Source organism: Propithecus coquereli, unplaced genomic scaffold, assembly GCF_000956105.1.
Source record: "Propithecus coquereli isolate 6110/MARCELLA unplaced genomic scaffold, Pcoq_1.0 Scaffold261, whole genome shotgun sequence".
Lineage (NCBI taxonomy): Eukaryota > Metazoa > Chordata > Mammalia > Primates > Indriidae > Propithecus > Propithecus coquereli.
Window position 1 is genome coordinate 3291150 of NW_012148186.1, and position 9651 is coordinate 3300800.

The following is a 9651-nucleotide window of genomic DNA, read 5'->3' on the forward strand; positions in this document are numbered from 1 at the left end:
GGTGGCACATGCCTGTAGTCCCAGCTACTGATTGCTTGAGCCCAGGAGTTTGAGGTTGCTGTGAGGTAGGCTGACACCACAGCATTCTAGCCTGGGCAACAGAGTAAGACTCTGTCTCAAAAAAAAAAAAAAAAAAACCACTAGAAGGACTAGAGGAGAAGGTTCTAGGCTGAGCTTCCAGGAGAGATTCCTAGACCAGCCCAGCTCTAATTCAACAAGGAAAATGATCATCTTCTTACTTGCAGGAACTGTTTGTTGGAATTGTCATTGCCTTTCTAGAGGCCTCCCTCCCTCGAACGAGCTCACCAAGAGAAAGATCAAACAGAAACCACCATGTTGAGGCTCCTGACCAGGTGTCAGAGGTACCTCTTGTGCCCTGTGGTTCCACTCTCCATGAGAAGCACCAGCAGTGGCACTAATGATAGCCTCAAACTAGCCAACAAAGTTGCTGTGATCACAGGATCCACTAATGGGTGAGAGCAACTGTTTGGGAATTCAGGAACTGAATTCATCCCCACAAAGCAAAGTCTACTAGGCTCAAGTGCTAGTAGTTTTTTGAGAATGTGATGAAGAAGAAACAATTAGTAATAAGAGAGAAAACTAGGAAAAGAGACAAAACCAGTGCAGGATATGTTATTGTCTTGGCCCACTACAGGCCACTGGGTGATGGGTTCCACAGGTCCTCTGGGAAACATGAAATGCATCTCAGAGGCATCCATCAGAGGAAGACAGAGGGAATTCTTCCATTGTACCTTTCCTCAATTGCTCCAGAGTTGTTCCACATGGGTTAATGCCCCATACTTCCAAGTTGCTTGCCTGTGAGCACTCAGTGGTTTCACAGGCTGAGGCAGGGAACACTCAGGTTGCAGCTTCAAAGTAAGCCAAAGCCTTGAGGACCTGAGAACAGTTTGTCACAGTAGCAGTTCTAGTAGGAGGGGAAGCCAAGAAGATCCAATGTGGACATAGGAGGTCCAGTATACCTACAGACTGAGGGATTCCCTCATCACCTCTTTTGGTTCTCTGACCATCCACAAGTAGGGCATGAGGTTAGCTGCTCTGGGTTAGTGGAGAGAACTCATTTGGTGCCTCAGAATGAGAAATGCAGCAAGAAAGGTCTTGGTCTAGGGCTGAATTGCCACATCCTCTCCACTTCTGTTCCAAGGATTGGCTTCGCCATCGCTCAGCGCCTGAGCCAGGATGGGGCCCATGTGGTGGTCAGCAGTCGGAAGTAGCAGAACGTGGACTGGGCCGTGGCCGTGCTGCAGGGGGAGGGGCTGAATGTGACAGGCACTGTGTGCTATGTGGGGAAGGTGGAGGACTGGGAACGGCTGGTGGCCATGGTGAGGGTCATAAAAGGAGGTGCAGACAGGGACTCAAGAATTCTGCTGCTGTGACCCACACTAGGGGAGAGGACTAAAGGCCCCTCAAAAATCCAGTCAACTATGTGTCACTCAACCCTTGGCCAGAAGGCCCAGTCTGCCCTGAACAGACCTGGGCAGAGAAAGGACATACCTGGGGAGTGCACCTAGTCCAGGATTCAGGGAGATGTTGGAGTGGGCAACACACTCGTGGGAAAGGAGAAGTCTACTTCTCCACCAGCTCTGTGTCAAGTATCAGCTAGGACCTCCTGGAAGATGCCTGAGGAGGGATCTGAGGGGACAGAGATATCGTAGAGAAGGAAATCCTTGTTGTATAGTCAGAGCAACAGTGTTCGGGGAAAAGACAAGGGGACAGTGAAATCACAGGAAACAGTGCAGGTGAGAGCTATGTTTGGGGACTGGTAGCCAACAGTGCCTGGGACTAGGCAGTAGAAAGATATGAAAGAGTACCTGGGATGACACTCCACCTCTTTTGTCCAAAAATTCAGTGCCTGATTCCTAAAAGAGAAGAAATGGCTCTTCATTCTCACTTGGTGTTGTTCTCCTGTCCTCTGGAATTAATGCAGACACAGCCCCAGAGACATCAAACAGGGGTCACCTCCCACTGCAGCAGGAACCTTCTTTCATTTCCTGATACTGGTCTTCTATGGCTCTTCCTACCCTCAGGCCCTGGAACACTGTGGGGGTGTGGACTTCCTGGTGTGTGTGGCAGGGGTCAGTCCTGTGATGGGGAGTACCTTGGAGAACAGTGAGCAGGCCTGGGACAAGGTGAGGTCTGGGGAAGCCAGTGAAGGGCGGGTTGAACTTCATCCTCACCCTCTATGTAACCCTCCCTCCATCTCAGCTCACACACCCAGAGCTGGTCTTTAGCTCCCACACATCCACCCTCCCATGACAGACCCCTTGGCAGAGAGTGAGGTCACATGCCTGACTTCCTAAGCCTCAATTTCCCCATCTGTGAGATGGAGATGAGAGTATCTATGTTGCAGTTCTGGTCTGCTCTCTCCACTGTTCAGGAGTTCCCAGTCTGCAGGGGTCTCCAACAGAAAGCCAAGTAGTCACAAAAAATAGGGGGCATCAAGGAGGGAATGACTTCCTTCCTTTCCCAGTGATATTTAATCCCCAACATTGGCACCTCTGGCCTTCTCTAGACTCAGCTGTTTATGCCTCCTCTGCTCCAGATGGAACTGGTGGCCTAGGAGGCATGGCGAGACATTATGCAGACTCTGGGGTCTTCTGCCTGGAGAGTCCTCAGCCTTTGTTCCTGAATTGTAGGGATGTCCCCCATTTCCATACATGCCCAGGAAAGCCAACACTCTGCCCACTTCCCCTTGTCAGAGGCCATCACGCCTACATCCTAATGTGGTACATTTTCTAATATGGCGAGAACACTGGGCTGTGTCTTTCCTTCTCTGTTCCTCATCTGCTCTGATTTCAGATCCTGGGCATTAATGTGAAGGCCCCAGCCCTGCTGCTGAGCTAGCTGCTGCCCTACATGGAGAAGAGAGGGTGAGGGTGGGAAAAGGGGTAGGAAGGGAGTTGATATCCCACAGGAAGCAATGGAACTAGAGTGAGAGGGGCCAGATTTGAGTTCGACCTTTCCACTGGAAAACAGGCTTGGCTGAATCTGTAATACAAAAGACTTCGAATTTCAGACTCTGTGTCAGCCATAAAAACAAAAGATTTCTATCCATTAGTGTCATTCTCTTATATCAGCATGCTCAGAGAGTCTGGCCAGGACTCTATTAGAAGAAGGAGGAAGGATCCACAAACAGAAAGTCTCAGAGACCCACCACTGTCCTGGAATCAGAGAAACGGAAGTGGCCTCTCTTGGGCTGCAGGAGCTCAGGCCACAAGGGTCCAGGCTGACGACTCTGAGGCCCCCTGCCGCCTGTCCGGAACCAGAGCGGCCATATTTCCCAGTCCCGCTCACCTCTCGTCCCTCCTACTTCCTAACTATTTCACTGGCCCATTCTCCCCCACCATCCCCCAGCCCCAGCCAGTCAATTCCCAGATTAGAAAGTCTGCTTCCCTGCCTCTCTCCATAGTCCCTGGTAGATGCCTGCCTGCCCAGCTCCATCTTCACCTGTGGGATGGGGCTGGAGATGTCTCTTGCTGCCAGTTTCCCACATCTCAGTGACTTGGGGTGCTCACAGGTGCCTAGCGTTTGGCCTAGGGGAGGAACAGTCAGGCTGTGCTCCAGGCCACTCCGTTTCACTCATTGAATTGCAGGCCCAATCATTAGAAGTTTCCATTGTCTGCCCACCCCAGGAACACCGCTTCTCCTGAAGGCACTCCAGCCATCCCCATTCCAGCTGTCCGACTGGGCCAGTCTCATTCCTGTTCCAAAATAGATCCCTTTGGCCATATCCCAGCCCCTCAGACCTCCCTCCTGCTTAGCCGTGCCTCCTCTGAAATTATCTCCACCAGCTTGCCCTCACTCTTGTTAAAATGGTCAGCAGAGGTTTTCTCAATCTCAGGTAAAGGGCTTTGCAGATGTAGCTTTAAGGCACCTCTTCCAACTGTACTGCTTCCCTTTAGTGCTTTCCATATTGACATTTTGGAGCAGCCACTGAACTCAGCAAGCACATACTGAGCACTTATTATAGGCCGGGCTGCTTCTTTGGACCCATGTGACTGTCTGTGAAACACATCCAAGATTTCTAACTAATAATGGCTTCTAAGGCCCCTTCCAGCCCTAACACAGGCATGGTGTGGTATTAAATCAAACCGTATTTACAAAAATATAGTTTTTGCAGGTCGAGAATGGCCAAATACAATAATCTATGTGGCTCAACCCAACACAATAATTTTCAAACTGTTTTTTAAAAGCAGAACCCTTTTTATCAACAAATAACCTCCATAAGAGAGGTGCCTATATTGAAATGTGGATTGGGGATCTGGTGCTCAACCATGTGGTCTCTGCCTAGTCCCCTGTTGCTGGTCCTGGCTGCCTCTGCAGAGCCTGGCTTCACACACTGGTTGCAAATTACTGGTATGATGAAGATAGTACGGGCTTTGGAGTTAAAGAGACCTACCTTCAGATCCCTGCTCTGTTACTAGCTACACAAGTTTGGCAGTTAAACTCTCTGGGCCTTCATTTCCTTACCTATTAAGTAGGAATAATGATGCTTAGCAGACCTGTTGTGAACATTAATTGATATGATAAAATATGTTGATTACCAAGCAAAATGCACATAGTAAAGACTGTCTATTTATATCTATTTATTAGAGTAAATAATAAACACTTGAAAATTAATATTATGTATAGTATAAATTATCATATAAGTAGTATAAATATAATTGAATAGCAATTACATCAATTTTAATATTTATAATAAACATTATTAATGTTATTACTACTACTACTGCTGTTGCTGTTGCTACTACTACTGCTACTACTACTACTACTACTACTACTACTACTACTACTACTACTACTACTATTAGGTTATTAAGTATGAAATGTCCGATTTCCTTAAGGCCTGTTTGAGAGTTGATATCTGACATTTCACTTTGACATTTCTTGTTTTATGTTTATTGTGAAGGTACATCCTCGTCTTTCAAATGCACATTTTGGCTTGTGATTATCTTTCAAAAAATTTTTTAGAGTAATTTTTATGAAACCATGGATAAATTGAAAATTTGTATTATTTTCAAATATGAGTTCTGTCACAGAACTAATGCAGCGCAGACAGCTTGAAATATCAATGAAGTGTTTGGGAAGGATGTGGATAATGAACACACAGTATGTTGATGGTTTAAGAAGTTTCATTCTGGTGATTTTAATTTTGAAAATGAGCCACATGGGCAACTGAAACCAAGGTGGATAATGGTGAGCTGAAAACTGTAGTAGAAGTGGATCCATCTCAATCTACATGTGAATTAACAGCAAGGGTTGATGTTACTATTCCAACAATATTGGACCATTTGAAACAAATGGGAAAGGTAAAGAAGCTGGATAGATGGGTATCACATGAATTAAACGAGCGTCAGAAGAGAAATTGTCTCGAAGCTTGCCTTTCTTTGCTATCACAACATAAAGTTGACTGATTTCTACATTGTATTGTTATGTGTGATGAAAAATGGATTCTTTTTGACAATCACAAGTGTTCGGCACAATGGTTGGATAAAGATGAAGTGCCGAAACACAGTCTAAAACTAAATATTCATCAAAAAAAGCTAATAGTGTCTGTTTGATGGTCCAGCAGTGGTATTATACACTACAGCTTCATGAAATCTGATCAATTGGTTACAGCAGATGTCTACTGCAACCAATTGGACAAAATGATGAGGATGCTTGCAATTAAGCAGCCAAGACTGGTGAATAGAGACAGGCCAATCCTCTTGCAAGACAATGCTCAACCACATGTCGCACAAACAATGCTGCTCAAACTACAGAGGTTGGACTTGGAAACTCTTTGTCATCCACCGTATTCACCAGATCTTGCACCAATTGACTACCACTTCTTCCAGGCTTTGGAGCACTTCTTGCAAGGACAAATATTCACTTCTCAACAAGCTGTGGAAAACACCTTTTGTGATTTAATCCCCACTCGCTCTCCAGGCTTCTTCACTGCTAACATAAACAAGCTATTGTTAAGATGGCAAAACTGTGATGACAGTTTAGGTGTGTACTTTGGCTAATTGTACTGCTTCTTGTTAATAAGCTACCCTTCAGATTCAAAACCGAACATTTCATGTTTAATGACCTAATATTATTAGTTATGGGATATGTGCAAGTAAAATTAAACAAGCACCATTCCTGCCTTGTCCACAGGGTAGGAATTCATAAAGAGAACTGCACTTAAATTGTTTGCATTTCTTCTCATCTACTTGCCAAAATCCCAGCTATCCTTCACAACCCAATTTAAATGGAGCTTCCCATATGCCGAAAGAAAGTAAGTGTCAGCCTAGAAGTCTATACTTAATAAATATATCTTTTAAAAATTAGGGCAAATTTTCAAATAAAAACAAAGTTTGCTACCAGAAGACCTTCACTAAAGGAAATTCTAAGTGATGTATTCCAGGCAGAAGGAAAAAAATAATCTCATATGGAAAATCTAAAATGAAAGTAAGAATGAAAAACACAGAATATAGTAACATGAACAAACTTAAATAGTTATTGTAAAAATCAATAATGATGTTTTGTGGAGTTAAAAAAATTAAAATATGTAAAAAAATTCGAATCAGGAAGATAGAAATGGAGTTAAAATGTTGTAAGATTTTCCTGTTGTTAGAGAGAGGGTAAGAATATTAATTTTGAAGTTTGATAAGTTAAACAGTCCTATTTTATTTTCTAGAGTGACAGCTACAGGAATGACAACAGAGTATGCAGTACATTTTCAAACTAATAGAGAGGGAAGTAGAAATAAAAAATCAAAAAAAGCAAATAATTTTTTAAAAAGCATAAAATTGGATATTAGACATTATTCCTAGTATATCAGTAATTGCTGTTAAAACATAAAGATTCTCAAGCTAGAATTTTTAATCAAATTAAAAATTTTAAATCTGATTACTTTAGACAACAATGAGATGTTTTATCCAGATTTTCATTTCTGCTGACTGAGTTTATAGAAATTTATTTATAGAAATAGTTCTAAGAAAGTTAAAGTTCTAGGAAAGGCTAGGAATCAAGGATTTAAAGAAGGACAGATAAACCTCAGTACATCACACAAAATGTACTCAGCTCTACTGCTGCATTTAAAATTTACATTTTAGTCCCCTGTTACAGACATTGAATAAAAGCATATCTTTCTAGATTATAAACAATAGTGGTTACCAGAGTACTATATTGTCAATATTAAATAAAAGCAAAACTGGAATGTGCAGGGGAAAAAGTAAATGCACAGAAAGAAGAAAGAAAAGATTATAATATAGAGCAGAAATCAATTGAAAAGAAAAAAAATGACATAGGGATCAAGAAAACCAAGCATTTATTAAAAAAAAAACAACACTAACTCTTTTGGCAAATTTCTGGTGGGACTGATCAAGAAAAAAAGAGGAAAGGCACAAATAACCAATATCAGGAATAAAAACAAGAGATGTCACTAGAGATCCTGAGGACAATAAAAAGGCACTAAGGGAATCATAACGCCAAAATGAAATCTTTATGCCAAACTTATGTTTATACTGAAATTGTAATGAAATTGACACATTTTTAAAAATTAGACACCTTCCCAAAACTGACTCAAGAATAGGTAGAAAACCTGACCAGCCCAATAACTACGAAATACGTGTAATCTGTAGTCAGAACTTTTCCTACAAAAACAAAATCCAAACACAGATGGCTTCTCTGGCAATATAATTTGAGAAACATAAGTGAAGACCTCAAAGAAAATGGAGATAAATACCTCCACCAAGCCCAAGCTATTCTTGCTCACCAGCACAATCCTCCACCCTCTTCCATACACACTTAAGATAACTGTTCAGCTCACACACCTCCCTATCTTTATCTTCACAGGCAAGGTTCGGTGGTCCTGGTCTCCTCAGTTGCAGCCTGTACTCTAGTTGTTGTAAGTATGACTGCCTATGGCTCCAGGTGAGGTAAGAGGAAACTCTCTCCCACTTCATCTGGAAAATTGGGTACATGTAAATATCCACAGTTTGACAATTGCTCCCTCAGGACTACCCCCATGCAAAAAGGATCAATGTGTGTCATTTATGTAAAAGGTCTTGCCTTTTACATAAATGCACCTAATGGGAGCCTCTTGCCATCTCTTTTGGGCATTGTCTCCCTGACCTGATCTGGAGGTGTTATTGGGATGGATTTCCTGGGTTCTCCAGGTGCCTCTCCTTTGGCTCCAATTCTAGTCCATTATCTTTTCCCCTTTCTCTCCACAGAGTCTTGGGGTCTATAATGTCAGTAAAACAGCCCTGCTGGGCCTCACTAAGATCCTTGCAGTGGAGCTGGCACCAAAAAACATTCGGGTGAACTGCCTGGTACCAGGAGTCATGGATACAAGCTTCGGCCGAGTGGTGAGGATCAAGGGCAGCTCCTGTTTCCATTCCACTGAGCACTGGGCTGCTTTCACCTTCCAGGCCAGGCCCCACAGAGACCTGGGCTCTCAGACATGGACCTGTGGACTCCTGCTCTGATGCTCTGGCCCGCAGCCTTTGGGATCAGAATCCATGCTCTGTCAGGGGCCAGCCAGAGTGTCCACCAGCAGCCCTTCCACAAAGACACAGGCCTGCATGATATACAGCTCATGTGACTCCACCTGTATGAGCAGCACTAACCTTTGACCTTTTGTTTAGATCATTCAGGACACAGACCTTGGGGACTGTCTGAAGAGACTCCATGGAGTACAGAGGTAGGTTGTGGTGAGGCAGTGTCCCTGGTGGATCTGGAATAACAAGACCTTAGAACCTTCGTGAAGGATAAAAGACCAGACACTATCCCTTGCAGGCTGTTACTTATTCCCCTTTCTGGGATCTGATGACCCACTCAGGCCCACATTTCTTCACCTGCGACCCTTCGCTCATCCCCACAGAGGTCTTGACTTTCCAGCGTCCCGTGGGAGCCCAGGGCTCATGGGGAAGGCGCCGTCAGTCTCAGCCCACCTCTTCTTTCCCTGCAGAGTGGGGCACCCCAAAGAGTGTGCAGGGCTCGTGTCCTTCCTGTGCTCTCCAGACGCCAGCTACATCACTGGGGAGAACATGGTGGTGGCCAGCTACGACCCCCACCTCTGAGGGGAAGGAGGGCGGAGTCCGGGCTTGCCTCTCCTTGTGGGAGCCTTGTGTGGCCCTGAGGCCACCGCACTGCAACACATTATTGATGAAGAGTTTGTGCGCCAAATACACACTTTGGTTCAAACTCTTCACTGCCACACTCATGTGTACATATGGAAGTAAAACTCAATAGAAATCAAGCAGGTGAGAGGGGGAAGGAGGGGATGGGTAAATTCACACCTAACAGGTACAATGAACACTATCTGGGCAAAGGGCACACTCTTAATGATTCAAACTGTACAAAAGCAAATTATGTAACCAAAACATGTGTACCCCCATAATATTCTGAAATTAAAAAAAACATCTCCACTACCAGCAATAATAAAGAACATCAGAAAAGAGGCCTTGTGGTATGAAACTATTGTTAAAACCACCTGCAATAATGTCAACTCTGCCATAAAATTAAATGTGTGATTGGGAGTCTTAGAAAAAAGAAAGGAGCTAAAGTTAGGCAGACAGAAAGCTGGAAGGAAGAAAAGGAAAATGGCTTTTTGAACATGCTACTAAATGCTTTCATGTGGATTTTCTCCTAAACATCTCC

General features: G+C 43.9%; 1 pseudogene; it reads left to right on the forward strand.

Moving 5' to 3' along the window:
- Positions 1–333: 333 nt before the first annotated feature.
- LOC105812755 lies at positions 334–9071 on the forward strand (annotated as a pseudogene).
- The last annotated feature ends 580 nt before the right edge of the window (positions 9072–9651 follow it).